Raw genomic sequence first — 20,270 nt, 5'->3', positions numbered from 1 at the left:
GCATTCACCATGTGCACCTGGTCACTAGTAGCCAAAATAACAGGCAGCATTAAGCAGCAAATGGACCACCAAAAAAGGAAGGGAATGAGGTAAAAGCAGAGCGCTATCTATAGGTCTATGGAAACACACACACACACAGAAGGCAAGGGACAAAAGATGTATGGAAGCAACACAGGGACAAAGAATATGTAAAAATGAACAAGTCACAGTTAAAAGTAGATAATCTAAAACACTCACCCATATTCAAATAAACGGAAAAATATCCAAGGTGCAGCAACAGAGATCCTCTTTGTCCAACGACCGGAAGCCAAGTGTTGAACAAAACGGGAAGTACGGTTTTAAAAAACCCAAACTGGGCTAGGTCGAATTTAAGGGGATTGGGAAAAGACTGAAATAGGAACCTAAGGGGTTAGGGAAATGAATAAAACACGATTATAAGGGTTGCTGAAAAAGAGTAATGATGTAATATAAGGGTTGTCAGAATCTGTACAAATATGGACATGAGGGGAATGGGAGGCAAGAATAGCTAAACATATTGGTATTTGAAAATAGATCAAGGGGCGGAGGCTCATAGGACAATTGTATAAAAGGGGAGCCCCGCTCCAGGCTAGTCAGATCACTCTTTGGGATGTCTCAAACGGTTTGGATCTCATGTGCTTGGGCTAAATAAAATTGGACCTTTGCTTTTCCTCACTCACTGAATCTGTGTGGTATTTTTTGAAACCTGAATGAAGAGTCAACTGAATTAGCGTGAGTATATCTTTGCTGGAAAATTCTTAACTTGTGTTATATGTACTGTATAGTGGACAGAGAATTGTTCCACATTTTGGCGACCCAGATGGGACTAGGCTAAGATCCGAATATCCTGAATCCGGGTTGTGGGACTTGGTTCCGAGGGACAGCAAAAAGGCTGTATAGGGAAAAGGTATGACAGGCACCCGTTTAAACAAAGTCCTGGCTTAGATACTCTGCTGTCACTCGGGTCAGGCCCCACAGGATGGAGGAAGGATAGAGTTGGTCTCCAAAAGAGCCCACTTTAAGTGTACTGTATTGTAATTGGGACACAGTTTAAGGAAGTGAGTGAGAAAAGGCAAAAGATGATATGTCATGAAAAAGTGCTTGATTTGCTGTAACACAGAGAAAAAAGTGAAATGAGTGATTAAAGTGCAGGTGTGAAAGTCCTGCGATACCACTGAATTAATAGATTCAGGTCTGCAATAGAGGCAGGTGGTGAGGCCTCACAACCCCAGATACCGGCCACGTAAAAGGGTGGTGACTGCTTGGTGGGGACCCCTGATACCGCTGGAGTGAGTCCAGGTCTGCTTAGAGGGGTATAAATCCTGGGCCCAGGTCTGGGTAGAGTAATACCCGATGAGTGTATGAGTAAAAATAAGTAAAAAGTGTTTTGAAATTAGGGAAAGTCAGGAGAAAAATGTGAAATGTGTTATGTGTAAAATGTATAATAACGTGTGAGCATTGTAGTATACAGTCAAGAGAAAACAAAAAGCTGGGCCGAAAAGACGAAGAGGAAGGGGAAAAGGAAAAAAGGACGCATAAAAAGAAGGGTGGAACAGGAGCAGCTAGGTAAGAGAAACGCATTTGGTTGCCAAGTATGGCTGCTGAAACAGAAAAGGGAAGGACGGCGTTGGACATTATTCTGGAAAAACATAAGACGGATGAAAAAGATATTAGACATTATTGCAAAAAATGGAATGAGAAGACATGTGGACTATGGAAATGCCCTAAGACAGGCACGTTTGAAGAGAAAGAGTGTCAAAAGATGAAGGACCGAATTGTCATTTGGGGAGAACAAAAGAAGGGAAAAAAAGCGAGAGAGAAACAAGTTAAACAAGAAAAGATAGCAGACTGGTTTTACCGAGAAGGAAGAGTAAGAAGGGACCGAGAAAAGGCGTGGAAGGAGAAAGAGGAAGCGGACGAAAGGGAGAGAAAAGAAAGAATGGAGAAAGAGATAGCAAGAAAGGTGCAGGAGACAGTGGAGAAAGAAAGATCCAAGATTGAAAAAGAAGCAGAAAGGAAAAAAGGGGATGTGGTACCCCAAGCCGAAAAGCAGGGAGAGAGAGGACCCTCGCCCCCATACAACCCCCAATTTAAACCCGAGATAAAACCTAGGAAAAAGAACCCGCCGACGGGAATATACCCACTGTTGGAAGCAGGATTACGGGAAGAGGAGGAATGGGAAGAAGCGGAAGTAGAAATGCAAGGAGTTTTCAAAGGATTGCAAAAGAAAACTACGTCAACCCAAGGAGATCAAATGGTTGCTGAAAAGGTGGAAGGCAGAAGAAACTTACACGGAGCCACTTGTGTAGGAGAGTGGAGTATGGACTTTAGCATACCAGACGTTGAGGACAGAGAGAGGCAGAAAATGGTGGAAGATTACGTCAAGAGCCAACAAGGGAGGCAAGGGGAACAAGAACAAAGGGACAGGTGTGAGCAGTATCTATGGGAGGCAAAGCAACACGAACAAGCGCAAAAGAAAAGGGTGGAATGGTACCTAAAAGAAGTGAAAAATGAGGGCACCCCTAGGCCAGGAATGGGCTATGGGGGAGGGCCTACCAGCACCCCGAAGCCTAGTGTTCAGATTAAAAGAAGGGAAAAGGGACAACAGGAAAGAGAAGAAAGAGAAGGGGACCAAGGGGGAAAAGAAGTCAGAAGACATGAGGGACGACAGGACTTTGTGGATGGAGCATGGGATAGAGTAGTAGACAAAAGATGGATGAAAGGAAAAGGAAGGAAGGTGAGGCTGGAGGGGGATGTTATGATAAATCCCTACCTGGGATCAGATGACGAGGAAATGGAAGACCGGATGAACAGAATGGAAGAAGTGATCATATATGATGAAGGAACGATGAACAGAATGGAAGAACTGGCCAATCAGTCTAAGCAGGTGGCGGAAGTGGTCGCAGGGTTAAGGGCCCAACAAGAAGAAGAATTCAAGAAGTTACAGGAAATGGAGCAGGTGCTGAGCCGATCTATGGCCCAGCAAAAGGAAGGCCTAGAGGTATCGGTAGGGGGAAGTGAAGAGAGGGACCGATTTCAGCCAGTGGCAGAATTGGATGCGGAAAATAGAAGGAATGCCGAACGAGAGAGTATGGCGGAAAACAACAAGAGCGATAAAGACGAGTATGAGGGGACCCAGGGAGAAACATCAGAGGGAGAGGAGGATAAAAAAGGGAGGCAACTGAGAGACCGAAAAAGCCTGAAACCTCCACTCAAATACCGCAGGTATCTTACCAAAGGGGAATACGTGAGCAACAGACCAGGAGAGTCATTAATAACGCAATATCCCTTGATGGTTAAGGGAAAAACATTATAGTACACTCCATGGAATTTCATGGATCTGACTGGACTAATGCAAAGGTTACCCAGTATGTGTGAAGGAGGTCAGAAATGGATCACACAGTTTGAAGAAAAAACAGCGGGGCAACACCTGGCTGTGGGGGACATTAAAGCCATTCTGTGTCAAACAGTGGGAAAAGGACGCACTGAAGAGATTCTGAAAACAGCCGGTATAGACGACTCCCTGGATGACCCGGCAATAGATCCTGTACCTTTCAGTGGATTGCGGACAATGATATGGGATGCTATTTGAGCAATATATCCGGCCAAAATGGATCCGGGGAGACTAGAAGTGATCAAGCTAAAAGAAGACGAAAACGTTTTAGCCTTTGTCCAAAGTTTCCAAGACAAATGGAGAGATGAGACGGGAGCAAAATCGGATTCCTCGGTAGCGAGTGTAGGGCTGTTCAAAATGCTGTTAAAGAAAGCCCTGCCAGATGAGGTACAGAAGAAGCTGGAAGAAGTAGTAGGGTTAAGTTCAATGGAATGGAACACATTCATGGCACACGTAAAGCACCACGTAGAGCAGCATAGAAAGATGAAAAAGGAGGCTAAGGATGCCGCAGAGACCCTGCTGACTCAATTATACAAGGCACAACTAGGAGAAATAGCCAGGACCAAACAGGAGGAGAAAGCAAAAAGAAAAGAGAGTGCTAAGCAAGCGGCCATGATGGTGCCTGCACAGCCCTCAAGCCTTGCTGGAACAGCCGCAGAAGCGAAGGGAGCGGACACCCAGGGGTATCCCCAAGTGCAAGTGACGCAAGGGCCTGTGATGATGCACCCAACCCCCTACAACCAGACGTATCAAATGGGTCCCCCCGTGTATTCTGGACAGCCATATTGGAACAAGGGGAGGGGATATGGCAGGGGCAGGCTCGTGCCCCGAGGAAGTAACCAGACTGAGGGATGCTGGGAGTGTGGGGACCCTAGCCATTTGAGAAGAAACTGCCCGCTAGACCGACATGGGGTGAAAGGGTGGACAGGGCTGAAAGGCGAGGGCAGATGTTGGGACCTAGAGTTCCCCAACCAATGCCTGAAGTCGGCAGAACACAGCTACCTTGGCAGCCTCAGATCCCAGTACCTCCGGGAGGCCACATGTATGGCCCCTGTGAAGGACAAAGACCGAACCAAAGTTGAAGATGCCCAGAGAAGCCGACGGGGGAGCTGATGCAGTATGCCACCACACTGCACCCCGAACAGGAACCCACAATAACGGTAAGAATAGGAGACATGTTTAGCACATCTTTCATGATCGATACAGGGGCTACCTACTCAAGCATCGGGAAAGAAGGCTCCCAGCTCCCCCTTTCACGTAAGGCAATACAAACGATGGGCTTCTCAGGGAAAACACAAACCTTACGATTTACTGAGCCCAGGAACTAACACTGGATGGGGTAACAATTCAGGCCCCGCTTCTGTATGCCCCAGACGCACCTGTCAATTTATTGGGAAGAGACACTTTGTGTAAGCTAGGGGCACAAATACAGTGCGAAGCAAATGGCATGTGGGTCACGTTTCCAAAAGCTAAGGCTATGCAGTGCCTCATTGTATTTGAAGGAAAAACTACAGTACGGGAAGTGGACAAGGTGTACTGGTTGGAAATACCAGACTTATGTTGACTCAAATTTAGCCTATTACCCAAAAACATTTGAAATTCAACTTAGAAGCCAATACTCACATCTACCTCTGAGCCCAGTTGGAGATAGAAAAAATACACCAGCCGTGAGTGAGAAGAAGCAAGGGTCCAGCTTTATTGTTCCGTTCCACCACACGAGATCCACACCGATGAGAATTCTCAGAGGTGATCCCAATACCCTGAGCTTAAGCTCCAGTATTTATACTGTATTTACACACTAAATAACCCATATGTTTCAAGAAGACTATGATCTCACTACCAATAGGGTTAAAAAAGAGCTCATCTACCTTACTCTCATGTTCCAGAAAAGGGCTATTTCACTTACACATAGAATTGAAACCAGGGGTTTTAATTTACACATAAAATCAGAACCCAGGCATTTCTAATAACACAGAAAATAAAAACCCAGAGTTTTTAGTTACTCAGAGAATCAGAAACCAGAGTTTTGAATTACACAGAGAATCAGAAACCAGAGTTTTCAGTTACCCAGAGAATCAGAAACTTCAGTTTTGATTTACCTAGAGAATAGAAAGTGGAGGACACTAAACAATGTAATGGGACCTTGGTCTTATTGTTATCTCGAGGGGGGGCAGTTTGACCCAGCCACCCTTATAACTGGCTCCTCATGGTTCTCTTAAAATTAAGGCCTTCCTTGCGAGACGAGAATTTTAATCTACAAGAATCTTCACCATTTGAATCATGAGTAAGTTATATTTTCCTGTATTCCTAATTTATATTTTATTTTCATATTTGCTCTATATCTCTTAATATATATATACTGCTTGAAAAACCGGTTTACTGTACTTCCTACTTCTTAATATCATTATATTACCCTTCTACTGTCCCACATATCCTATGATTCTGGTTTTCATAAAGAGTATATATATTATTATTATAAGATATTACCCTTAAAATATCTTAATATTCCTTTTTATTATTCTTATAAAGTTATTGTAGTATGTGTGTGAGAGGGCGAGTGTGTGTGTGTGTGTGTTATGTCTACTTGCCCGCCCTTGACTGTACGAGAGTGTGTGGGTATGTGTGTGTGTGTGTGTGTGTGTGTGTGTGTGTGTGGTAGCACTCCTCAGCTCGTATACTTATACTTCTTTTTGACTTTTTTGACTCTATCAACCATAGTGTATTACTCATTACTCTTAAAGATCTTTAAAGTGTTTTTCCAATTTATCCACATCTGACTAATACCGCTTCTGTATGTCTAGGTGCCCGTCGTCAGTCCCTCCTCTCCCCGTTACTGGACCTGGATCTGGATCTCGATCTGGACACTCATTACCAGCTTGTGCATCTCACTGCTGATATCATGGTGCTACTCAACTATCTTCGCAGCACCCCCCCTAGGAATGGAAATGCGGGGTTCCCCCCCTTCGATACAGAATCTGCCCCGTGAACGTGCGTGTTGACGCCTCTGCACAGTCAGAGCCCTCCTCCAGCTTCCAGTCCGAGGATGATGTCGTTTTCTCTGATCCGGGCCCCGACCATTCGTCCCTCTTCTCACCTACCAGTCCGCCCAACTCTCAGTGGTCTTCTCACTTCACCTATGCTGAACTCCCCATGTCCCCAGGACGCACCCCATTTTCTTCCCCCTCTCGCTCTCCTCCAGACTATGCACCCACCCGTCCTGTGAATTACCAATAAAATTACTTTTTACTCATACTAAGTCTCCCTCATGTTTATTTCATGTCATTTTTATCCACAACATTTTCCCCCTCTGAGGCTATGAAGCCTCATACAATACCTTAATTAAGCGGGTATATCTGTGGAGGAACTGGTTCTGCCATAGCCGTGCCCGCTAGCTGTCGGAGGATTACTCTAACGAAGCCATAGTCCCTGCACCCGTCCCGGTACTCAAATGGGTCCCTTACATTAACCACTTCTACGCACCACTGATCCGAATAGGAGCTGAGGAGGTTTTGTAGACCTGGTGGGTGGGAGTCGTGCTAGCGTTGTGCGCCCCGGGGTCTCATAGTAGATTGGCAGCTGGAGAATGGGCCTTAGGACCCCCCTACATCCACTTGCCGGACATGTGTAGATGTACCTAGCCATAACTCTTAACCCTTAACTTACTTCTCCTTTCAACTATATATATATATATATCTTATTTCGAATCTAACTACCTTGATTATACGTTTGTTTGCCTACATCGATTATAAGTGTGATTAACTGAGTTCCCCTAATCATTCATTACTACTACTACTACTGCCGTACGTATGAGTGGCCACTACAGTAACTAACTACTTAATTAGATCTACACGTCCCTATCTTTCTCAACTAGGCCTGTCAGTCCACAGTTTTGTATTTGTCGGGACCTGCAGATTCTTGCTTCCCCTCAAAAACCAAACCCCAGTCTTTCGCAGTCAGGGGTGGGCGAAAAAACCTCCTACGAGGAAAAATTCCCACCCTGTCAGCACTATGTGCTCGACAGCACCATTATACTTTTCTCATGCCTGAGTGCGTCATATCACAAACATTTTATAACATTTCATAACAATACAACTTGTCAGTCTCTGTTGGCAGTATCTATCTGTACTGCTGGTTGTCTTCAGCTCGAGCACTTTACGTACTGTAGAGAGCCACCCTTTGGGGAGAGGTTAGGCTAGCACATACACCCAGGGTATGGATCTTCACATCTTCTCATCCTGTCTGCCACTGACTGAGCAGACCCCCCATTGACAGCAGTTGACAGCAGCTTCACGTGTTCCCCACTATCTCGTCATTGGAGAATTGAGCATGTTCTTGTTCTTGTAGTCCGCTGCTGCCATGTAGTCAGCATTCTCTCGCTGCTCCGGGTCTCCCACCTCCGGGTGAACACCTCCCCCCATTGAGGCGGAACCGCCTCACACATAACACTGCACTCAGCTCTGTTCCTGTGAATATATAGCTTCATACATAATAGTTAGTGGTCTCATATATGTTTTTGATTCATCTGCAATTACTCCAGTAGCAGTCCTTAATAAGGAACAGACATAGACCTGGGCCGACCCATAAGCATTTCATGCGGTGTTAGATACATATTGCTGTTAGTCTGCATGTGATAGGTCATTAGTGCAAGAGGTAGAGCATCTACCGAAGTACGTTTAGTATCAGCACAAATTACGTTAACTTGAGATGGTATGCCAGGTCTAGGACCTATCCCTGGTCAAGGAAGAAATTTTCGAGCACAAATATCACACTTAGATTATCCTCCACCGTTGCCTGCAAGTACAGAGATCATTCCTCTACCTTCCCCCTCGCACACTGGCTAAGATCATGGGCATCTGTAATACATACAGCGAGAAGTGCAGTCAGAATCAGAATTCAATTAAACTATTTGCTCGATAAGTGGCGTTCCAATGTTTTTTTCTAGAACCACATTGCATTCAAACAACTCCAAACAGACGACACAATCCATGGGCCTAAACGTCAGTATTTATCTATATATTTATATATATTAACAATTCTACCCTTAACCAGGTTGCACTCTGTAGTGATAGATTTCAATTCAGCCCATTGGGCAGATCAGGGTGTTCATAATGTTTGTGAAATTTCAGACCCGAAACTTTTAAGCTCGAGGAAATGTGAATTTTGGCTAGGCAATCGTGAGTGTTCTCAGTGACTGGCTCCACAGAAATAATTACAACACTACAACACTACAGTTGGTGTGTTAGGCACACTAATAGGTTTAAGAATTTCAGTTTGGGTGGTACATAGATTTCCCCATAATCCCCATATCATGTTCTTTCAAAATAGAAATGACCTGGTGTGATGAATGTAAGATCGATGTGTGAGAGAGCAATTTTCCCAGTGATCTGCACTAAGAGAGCATCTCCAGCCTGGCAATCCTTGTGCCACCAAATCCAATGTTTTCAATACATAAACTACAGCCCTGTAAGCGCCCCACTCTCCTGAGCCGGGACCCCCCCCAGCATCACCCCCCCTTTCAGTCACATGTAAGACACAGTCTTTGTTGTAGTTTGCCAGCCATAGTTCAGGTACAAAGCATAAGTCCATTCAATGTCAGGCTTGTCCAAAGAACACCCGGATCTCAGGATGTTGTCCTTTAGTGAGCAATCAGTGATCCACTGCAGACCATACTTGATAACGTTCAGGAACATTTGTTATGTTTTTATGGGGCGGAGGATGACCCCAATCCTGTCCTGACGGCCTTGGGAGCGTGCAAGGGAGTCTATGACCACAGAGGAGTACACCGCAGGGGAGCCCACAGCCTCCAAAGGAGACGCTTCCAGGTGTACTACTGATCTAGGCATGTTAAGGGGAGTAACAGCCTTGAGCTCTCACATGCAGTCACTTGGAAAAAACCGCTGATCGCGCTGATTGGAAAAGCGCTGAATAATATCATGTGGAATGGAATTACGGTTACAGGTTACAGTTGGGACATCTTATATATATATATATATATATATATATATATATAAATATATATATATATATATATATATATATATATATATATATATATATATATTTTTTTATATATATATATATATATATATATATATATATATATATATATACACATATATATCCATATACATATATATATATATATATATATATATATATATATATATATATATATATATATATATATATTCTATATACATCATACTATAGATAATGGTTACTGGGTGGGTTGGTTGTGTTGCAGAACTTATCGCATTTGTTATTACAGCTTGCTGTAATAATGTTAGACTAAGTGGGCATGTCCCTTCATCCTTTTCTGAGGATCGAAGATATTGTTTACAGGACAATAGTACTGGAAACTGGAGACAGACAACTGGGAACACACAACTGCAAAACCCATCATTAAATGTTCAATTTATGCATCAGATCTAGGCCTTAAAACGGTGAATATTTATTGTGATTTACTATACCCTGATTTTAATAATGCAGAAAGCCATTCAAAAACAATTCAAAATGAGGAGTTCAGTTTTTTTCTTTTTTTTTTTTTTTTTTTTTTTTTCTTTAAAGTATTAAGACTTCTGATGTTTACAGATCACTCAAGTTCGATATAAACACATCACAAGGCCCGGATTGTGTGGAGTCTGTATTTCTAAACTTAGCAGTTGATATTATTTCATCTCTTTTAACTTATCATTTTAATCTTTATTTGACAACGGGGTTATACCAGAAATTTGGAAATCAGCTTTCTTATTTATTTATTTATTTCATTTATTACATTAAATCAGGGACATCCAACTATATTAAATCATTACAGTCCAATCCTAAAGCCTCCTGTCCCTTGTAGAAACCCTTTTCAGTGAACCGTTCATATGTTATCAGTCTGCAAGAAGTCTAAGGTCATATAAACATATCAGCACAACTGTTGTTTTGAAAGTCTTAAAACAATGTCACGGTACCCTCTGCACTTCCCTGTCTGTTGATTTAGAAGAGGCTCTCAACACAGTGAATCAGGAAATATTGCTGCAGAGATTAAATAATGTTGGTCTATCAAATCATTTAAAAATTACTAAAGTAACCTCTACTGTTCTAATCACACGAATAACACCTCTCATAAAGGGGTTTTCCACTCTCATGTATAGTTATCCTGTAAAATAGTTCTAGTCTGTTTACTTCAACAATACAATCGCAGTTGGCAATGATACATTCTTATCCCTTCCTGATTTTCATTTACCAGAAAGATATTGAGAAAGGAGAACAAAATTCCTTTAGTCTAAAAATTTGTGGTGTACACTAACCTAACATATTAATATCCCACCTGTGCCAACGTGTGATAATCCCAATAATAGAGTAAATGAGGTTGAGATCTCTAGATATGTATTTACAGTCCTCTAGTCACTTTTATCCCCCTAATTTTCATTCAAAGCAACCTAGTGAATTTGGTTTTATGTGTACAACAATAGTGTTGAGTCTAAATGGTATACATGCATGTACATGCATGTTGTCTCTCATTAACTTATAACTGTACCACACTCAAAATATCCTTCATCCTTCATCCAGATCCTTCATACATGACATTCAAATGTAATTTAAACGCTCCCTTTGGAGGAATGTGAATATGTATTTAACTTAGTCTAAAATTTATCATCTATGAACTTTGTTTCAATTTACCACCAATTTGTAACCTTGGCTGAGCACCCAATTGTGAAAGGCATAAGATTCGTCCTATAATTATATCCATTTCATTTAAACTGTATTTGACCATATTAAGGTAGTGTTAAATCTACTCATATCACAAACCCCATTTCCCATCCTGCACTGCGGTCCACAAACATGGCTGGCTGCCATGGACTGCAATTCCCAGCTCACACATACCTGCATCCAGTTCTCAGCTCTCAGTTTTTATCAGTTCTCAGCTGCCGTATAACGTCTTATCAATTCAATTCACTTCACAGATTGTGCAGTATATCCTCCCTTCCTCGAGTTTGTGACCACTGCTTTGTATCATTTAAATATTGTAACTCGTATACTTTGTATGACATATCCATAGCACACCGTATACCACATATGTATATATATACACACACACATCTATATATTTGCATAACTACTCTATTCTATTCACCAATCTACGGTTCAGGGAAAACAAACCACTTCAACCTACACTGTTGTAAAGGGACTGTAATTAAACTAACTCCCAAACTCACATCAGCACAACATGTCGGCAAAACAAACCATTATGCGAGGCTGTCTAATCCAGATACTCGTACTCCCTGCAAAACCCAAATTCCACATTACGTAATCAAATCATCACCTTATTCTAATGTTACGGACTCAGATATCACATCTGTATCAGGCGTACAACACCTTACAGAGGGTTTAAAATGTGCAGACTACTACTGCCATCTGATCTTACTAATTACTCATTATTGGACATAACCAGCATTTAAAGAGAAAACATGCAGAAATTATTCAGCATTATGCAACATAAATACCACACGCCAGAAGTATCCACACTTACACTGCTTAAGATATTGTATAGACACATACCCGTATAAGAATCACCGATACACCGATACCAAATGTTTAGGCTCAACATTATCTCAACAGGGAGGATGTGACCTAGCCTGATACGGGGATCAGCCAGAGACTGTAACCTCGGGTCGGTTTTACTTTTCAGGGTTTTTTATTAATATCACTCAAAACGAACAGGTTCACATGTCAGCTGATCAATTTTATCATTAGTCAGGCAAAGATGTCGATATGCCTGTGCAGAAGAAACTATGTGGCACAACGCACAACACATAAACTATTATTAAAGTTCTCTCCGGACTGATAAAAATACTGATTTATTTTAATTTTTACAGGAATATATTTACATATATATATATATATATATATATATATATATATATATATATATATATATATATATATATATATATATATATATATATTGAGTCACCTTGACTTTAATGTAGAGTGTGGGATAACTAAAGGATTGGAAAAAGGGGAAGAAAAAGAAATCTCTCGCACGCGCTGTCTCCCTCTCTCGCGCGCTCTGTGTTTTAGATAACCATCATCATTCAGTTTACAAACAGGGAATCACACCGAATTCCAACTACAGTTAAAGGAAGGCTGTGGAGCACGCATGCTGTTGACCGGTCACGATCTATATGTAGGACTGTATGCAGTCAGGGGTATGATCAGTAAATTATACAATGAAGGTATGTCCTTCTGAACATCACCATCTGGTCAGAAAAAGAACAGGCACGCTATTAGCCCTGTGGTATAAGGCACCCTAACCCCTAGCTACTCTGCTAAACCAGTGTTCTCTCGACCCGATGGTAGGGGAGTGTGTAAAGATCCCTGAGGAGACCGGAGCTCAGGAGGTATGCTTAACTGTACCTCAAGGGCCTGCAGCATATCCAAATCAATAGTGCTCATAGGCATGGCGGGGTCGTCAAGGTTATCAGATTGCCAGAGAGTGGCGAGTGTTGATAACAAATCCTCCTCTGGTGGGGTTATTAGCGGGACAGCAGCTACGACTCCCGCTTCAACTAGGGGCGAGATAACAGGGTCAATATCATCGTATGGAGAGGAGAGGAGCGAAGAGCCGGTTGGGCTACCGGCATCCGACTGGGCCGGTCTATCCAGCACTTCCACAGCCCGTCGCTTAGCCTGGGCTCGAGTGCCGTAGGCCGGACCCATAAATGATGCATCCGAGTCGCTGTCCCTGTCGGTTAACACCTCCGTCTCCATGGGCTGCCCTGTAGTGGCAGGGCCTGGGGTTGCTGGTCCTCGCCGTCCCGTACCTGCTCCAGCACGGATGCACTGGTTCAAGTGATACCAATGATCTCTCCCTTCAACTCTCACAGCCGAGGCTGTTGCAGCGACCACAGTGAAGGGTCCTTATTGACGTGCCCCGAGGGGGCTCTTCCTCTTGAACATATGAATGTGTACTCTATCCCCGGGTGCCACTAGACGTACATACTCCGGTACCCCGTCCCCACCATGGATTGCTTTTCTAACCTGTGAATATAACTGTCTGTGGATTTGAGTGAGGATTTGCATATAATCCTGCATTTCGCCCTCCAATTGGGCCACAGACGGCTCTGTGTATGGACCTTCGGTGTATGCCATAGGCATTGGGCGCCCAGTAAGCATTTCATGAGGAGTCAAGTGCGTCATACGATTGGTCTGTGATCGTATCTTCATCAATGCCAGTGGTAAGGCTTGGACCCAGTTTAGGTGTGAGTCATCGCATATTTTTGCCAATTTATTAGTTAGGGTGCGGTACCCTTGATCCATCGTGCTTTGGGACTCAGGATGATATACACATCCTAGCTTATGATCAATCTTCAAGACCGATGCAACATTCTTGAGGACGTTATTTATGAAGTGGATGCCATTGTCTGAACTCAAAAAATCAGGGATACCGAATCGAGGTATGACCTCACAACATAAAAATTTAGCTGCGGACTCCGCATCCTCCTCAGAAGAAGCAGTTACCTCCACCCACCGGCTGAAGCGGTCCACTATCACCAGAAGGTAGCGTTTCCCATCTACCTGGAAGTCCGCTCCCATGTCTATATGACTCATCATTAGATGCCGAAACGGTCCCGTCGGCGGGGGAATATGTCCTAAGGGGGTGGTAAGGTTCTTTCGCACGTTGTGGTTGATGCACACAGCACATGCGTTCAACACTTGGTCCACCTGAGAGGCCAGCTGAGGGGACCACCACTCCTGACGGATTTTCCGGATCATTTCGGCCTTATTGACATGATCCACGCCATGGGCTTCTTTGATCAAGCGTGGGAGGAGGCTGACTGGGGCTATACACAACCCTTCTACACTGCGCCATATCCCCGTACCCACCTCTTTTTGAGCCCCCCGTTTTATCCAGGTCAAAATTTCACTTACTCCTGCAGAGTTTTGTATCTCTTTCACGCGGGCTCCATTGTTTCCCTGTGGATGCCGCAGCCGGCTGCTTTCCCCGTCCTGAGTTGGGGACCTCACCTGTGCAGGCCTTGTGGCAGCTTTCGCAAAAAACAGTATATTATTATTGTCATTTTTGGGGCTTTTACCTAGACATCACATTCGTAATTTATAGAATAAAAATAAAAGGTCCAAATGGACTAACTCACTCATTTCTCAATAATGGCCCGTCAATATACACTTTTCTCCCACCTTCAATTTTCCTGTTCCTGGATCACACAATCTGGGGATATGTTGTTATATATTACAGGTCTAGTAATTCTTATTTACACAATGGGCAGTCGGACAGATGTCCAAAATATTTACCATGTTCGTGCATGCTCCCCAATTTTTTTTAAAACACTCATACAGTTATTGATACCAAATTAATTATAACACACACAGTCCCGCCGACTCACCGAAAGTTTGTACCGGATTCAAATATTCGAAGACCGCAAGATACTCACAATGCTCTGCATTACCAAACTCACTCTGAAGAGCACACACACACAGTATTGTCTTTCCTTGTTTTTTCTTTTTTTTTTCTCCTTTCCTTTTTTCCTTCCTCCCGCACACAGACACGCAGATAAGAACAGACAGGAATACACACATACACCCCTTTCTATCAACAACGCCGGCAAGCTCACATACACACATTGTATTCCACATTATTACACCTATTAATGTTACTACATGAGGTTTTCAAAGTATAAAGCACCTCCACACCAGCTTACAGTCATACAAATTAAATCCAACTTTCTCCAAAAAAAAATTTTCTTTTCTCTAAATCTTATCCAACTTATCCAACACACATATCTCTTTATGTATGGAGCTCATGTTCAGAGCACTAATAAATACATTTTTCCCTGTCTCCCAAACTTACACGCTCTCACACCGCACTCATATTATAAGCACATGTATTATAAGCACACACATTTGTTAGTACACATTCCATTCATACACCGGGCATGCTGTATTGCACGACCCGGACCTGGGCCCCAGGATTTATTTCCCCTCTCTATCCAGCCCTGGAATCTAATATATCTATCTTTTATCTAATCTTTTTCCAGCGGTATTAGGGGTCCCCACCAATGCAGCCGCCACTAGTCTGCTAGTCTAGTCTAGTAGCCGGTATCTGGGGTCTGAGGCCTCCTTTTCCCTGGAGTATTTCTCTATTTCTCTTCTCTTTTTTCCTACCTTTTTTCTACCTTTTTTCCCTTCCTCCAGCGGTATTGCAGGACTTTCACTCACACAACACATATACAATTCCATTACACAGTCTTATGAACCTTATACAATTACAAAACATACAATCTTCTACAATCTACACTTCTCTTACCTCTTCTCACTCACTCAAGGTTCTTTTGGAGACCCACTTAGTCCTTCTTCCCACCCCGGGGCTTCCCAATCGTAACAACAGACCACTAAAACAGAGCTTTGAAATAACAGGCGTCTGCAATGCCTTTTTCCTATACGGCCTATCTGTTGCTTAGAGAGCGAAGTCCCACGGGAGAGATTCCAGACATATAGATCTTAGCCCAGTCCCATCTGGGGTGCCAAATGTTGGCTCAAATTTAGCCTATTACCCAAAAACATTTGAAATTCAACTTAGAAGCCAATACTCACATCTACCTCTGAGCCCAGTTGGAGATAGAAAAAATACACCAGCCGTGAGTGAGAAGAAGCAAGGGTCCAGCTTTATTGTTCCGTTCCACCACACGAGATCCACACCGATGAGAATTCTCAGAGGTGATCCCAATACCCTGAGCTTAAGCTCCAGTATTTATACTGTATTTACACACTAAATAACCCATATGTTTCAAGAAGACTATGATCTCACTACCAATAGGGTTAAAAAAGAGCTCATCTACCTTACTCTCATGTTCCAGAAAAGGGCTATTTCACTTACACATAAAATTGAAACCAGGGGTTTTAATTTACACATAAAATCAGAACCCAGGCATTTCTAATAACCCAGAAAATAAAAACCAAAAGAGTTTTTAGTTACTCAGAGAATCAGAAACCAGAGTTTTGAATTACACAGAGAATCAGAAACCAGAGTTTTCAGTTACCCAGAGAATCAGAAACTTCAGTTTTGATTTACCTAGAGAATAGAAAGTGGAGGAGACTAAACAATGTAATGGGACCTTGGTCTTATTGTTATCTCGAGGGGGGGCAGTTTGACCCAGCCACCCTTATAACTGGCTCCTCATGGTTCTCTTAAAATTAAGGCCTTCCTTGCGAGACGAGAATTTTAATCTACAAGAATCTTCACCATCTGAATCAAGAGTAAGTTATATTTTCCTGTATTCCTAATTTATATTTTACTTTCATATTTGCTCTATATCTCTTAATATATATATATATACTGCTTGAAAAACCGGTTTACTGTACTTCCTACTTCTTAATATCATTATATTACCCCTCTACTGTCCCACATATCCTATTATTCTGGTTTTCATAAAGAGTATATATATTATTATTATAAGATATTACCCTTAAAATATCTTAATATTCCTTTTTATTATTCTTATAAAGTTATTGTAGTATGTGTGTGAGAGGGCGAGTGTGTGTGTGTGTGTTATGTCTACTTGCCCGCCCTTGACTGTACGAGAGTGTGTGGGTATGTGTGTGTGTGTGTGTGTGTGTGTGGTAGCACTCCTCAGCTCGTATACTTATACTTCTTTTTGACTTTTTTGACTCTATCAACCATAGTGTATTACTCATTACTCTTAAAGATCTTTAAAGTGTTTTTCCAATTTATCCACATCTGACTAATACCGCTTCTGTATGTCTAGGTGCCCGTCGTCAGTCCCTCCTCTCCCCGTTACTGGACCTGGATCTGGATCTGGATCTCGATCTGGACACTCATTACCAGCTTGTGCATCTCACTGCTGATATTCAATTCAATTCAATTCAATTCAATTTTATTTGTATAGCGCTTTTTACAATAGACATTGTCTCAAAGCAGCTTTACAGAAATATCAACACGGTATACAGATATTAAAGGTGTGAATTTATCCCAACTGAGCAAGCCACTGAGTGGCGACGGTGGCAAGGAAAAACTCCCTAAGATGTTTTAAGAGGAAGAAACCTTGAGAGGAACCCGACTCAGAAGGGAACCCATCCTCATCTGGGTAACAACAGATATTGTGAAAAAGTTCATTATGGATTTATATGAAGTCTGTATGGCGTTAAGAGCAGCCGTAGTCCCAGCAGTCTGGAATTAAAGAAGATTTGAGCTCCATCCAGAGGCAGAAAGGATCTGGATCTCTAGTATCTCCATAAATTCGTGTGGGGCTCGGCGAAAGGAGAGAGGGAGAAAGTAGAACAGAATCTAGTCAGGGTAGACTTGAGTAAACAAATACGTTTTAAGCTTAGACTTAAACACTGAGACTGTGTCTGAGTCCCGAACACTAATAGGAAGACTGTTCCATAACTGTGGGGCCCTATAAGAGAAAGCTCTTCCCCCTGCTGTAGCCTTCACTATTCGAGGTACCATCAGATAGCCTGCATCTTTTGATCTAAGTAGGCGTGGCGGATCATATAAAACCAAAAGGTCGCTTAGATATTGTGGCGCGAGACCATTTAGTGCTTTATAGGTTAATAAGAGTATTTTATAATTAATGCGAGATTTTACTGGGAGCCAATGCAGTATTGATAATACCGGTGTGATATGGTCGTATCTTCTAGTTCTAGTTAGGACTCTAGCAGCTGCATTCTGGACTAATTGGAGCTTATTTATATTCCTACTGGAACATCCAGACAGTATGGCATTACAATAATCTAATCTAGAGGTGACGAATGCATGAACTAGTATTTCCGCATCATGTAGTGACAATATGATATCATGGTGCTACTCAACTATCTTCGCAGCACCCCCCCTAGGAATGGAAATGCGGGGTTCCCCCCCTTCGATACAGAATCTGCCCCGTGAACGTGCGTGTTGACGCCTCTGCACAGTCAGAGCCCTCCTCCAGCTTCCAGTCCGAGGATGATGTCGTCTTCTCTGATCCGGGCCCCGACCATTCGTCCCTCTTCTCACCTACCAGTCCGCCCAACTCTCAGTGGTCTTCTCACTTCACCTTTGCTGAACTCCCCATGTCCCCAGGACGCACCCCATTTTCTTCCCCCTCTCGCTCTCCTCCAGACTACGCACCCACCCGTCCTGTGAATTACCAATAAAATTACTTTTTACTCATACTAAGTCTCCCTCATGTTTATTTCATGTCATTTTTATCCACAACACTTACATCAGTCAGAACTATGGAGGAAGTATCAAGAATGGCAATCGTGGGTCCAATATATGCAACCAGAGTACTGGGAAGCGAGCGCTCCGCTGCACTGTACCATCAAATACGATAAAGGTGGGCAAGACCAGGACTACGCACAACTATGGGAGGAAATGGAACAGGGACAGAGAATGGACATCAAAACGCTGGATGTGGTCTGTGGACCTCAAGGGGTGGCGGCGATAATTAAACTCCCAGATAGGATAATGAATTGGTACCAGGAAAAAGAAGCCACTCCCCATGTCACCCTCATGGTAGCACGCGGTTTTGAGCCAAAAGACGTGGGACCCATGGTGAAACAAGCAAAGGAGGTACGGGAATGGAAACCTACCACGGTTTTGCAATATGTCGATGACCTCCTGATATGCAGTTCTTCAGAGGAAGAATGTCAACGAGATTCGCTAAAAGTATTACGGCTACTGGCAGACAATGGCCACAAAGTCAGCCGGGAAAAGCTGCAGTTTTGCAAAACCAAAGTGGTATATCTGGAAGGAGAAAGCCGTACAATAGCTCCCAGACATGTGGAATCCATTAGTAAGGCCCCTAGGCCACAGACAGTAAGACAGATGTTGGCCTTTTTGGGTATGGCGGGATTTAGTCGTCCATGGATATGTGAATTTGCTTTGAGAGTCCAACCCTTACGAGACATGATTAAAGCAGCAGACCATACGCAACCGAATGCCAAGTTAGAGTGGACACCTGAAGGAGACGCGGCTTTCATAGATATAAAGGCAGCGCTGGCCACGGCACCAGCCCTCACTAATCCAGATTATAGAAAACCGTTTCATTTGTATGTTTTGGAAAGAAAAGGATATGCGACCGCCGTACTGACCCAGCAACAACAAGGTAAAGGAAGACAAGCTATAGCCTACTACAGTACGGCACTTGACAATGTGGAAAGAGGCATGCCACCATGCTACCGTTCATTGGCGGCAGCAGCATTCGCATATCAGGAGGCATCCTCAATTACGATGGGGCATCCGGTCACCCTGTACACAACTCATGCGCTTCATGCACTTTTGACCAGTCAGAATTTTGGAATAACCAATTCGTGACGTACAGGTTATGACTCCATACTCTCAGCCCCTGAATTAACTATTGAAAGATGCACTACGGTTAATCCAGCGGAAAAGATGATGACGCCCCTAGATGGAGAACCGCATGAGTGTGTCAATGAGTCTGAAAAATTCTTGAAGGCGCGCCCTGATTTAGAAACTGATGCTTTGCACAATGCGGAACGCACATTCTTTGTAGATGGGTCCTGTTTCCGTACCAATGAAGGGAATCGGGCAGGTTACGCCGTGATAGAAGCAGACAAAACTCCCCCGGGGTTTAGGGTAGTCTTGAGCGTTCCCCTTCTGCAACCGTGTTCGGCCCAGCTGGCAGAGATAAAAGCCTTGACAGCTGCCTGTAAATTGGGCAGTGGACGACAATGCAATGTGTACACAGACTCTGCCTATGCACATGGGTTGTGCCATGTTTTCGGTCCTATATGGGCACAGAGGGGATTCCAACAAGCTGACGGGTCTACTATGACCCATGGAGAGGCAATCTCAGACTTATTGTATGCTATGAACTTACCATCAGCGGTA

The sequence above is a fragment of the Ictalurus punctatus genome, chromosome 4 (assembly GCF_001660625.3).
Source record: "Ictalurus punctatus breed USDA103 chromosome 4, Coco_2.0, whole genome shotgun sequence".
Taxonomy (NCBI): domain Eukaryota; kingdom Metazoa; phylum Chordata; class Actinopteri; order Siluriformes; family Ictaluridae; genus Ictalurus; species Ictalurus punctatus.
Note: the sequence above shows the minus strand (reverse complement) of the source record.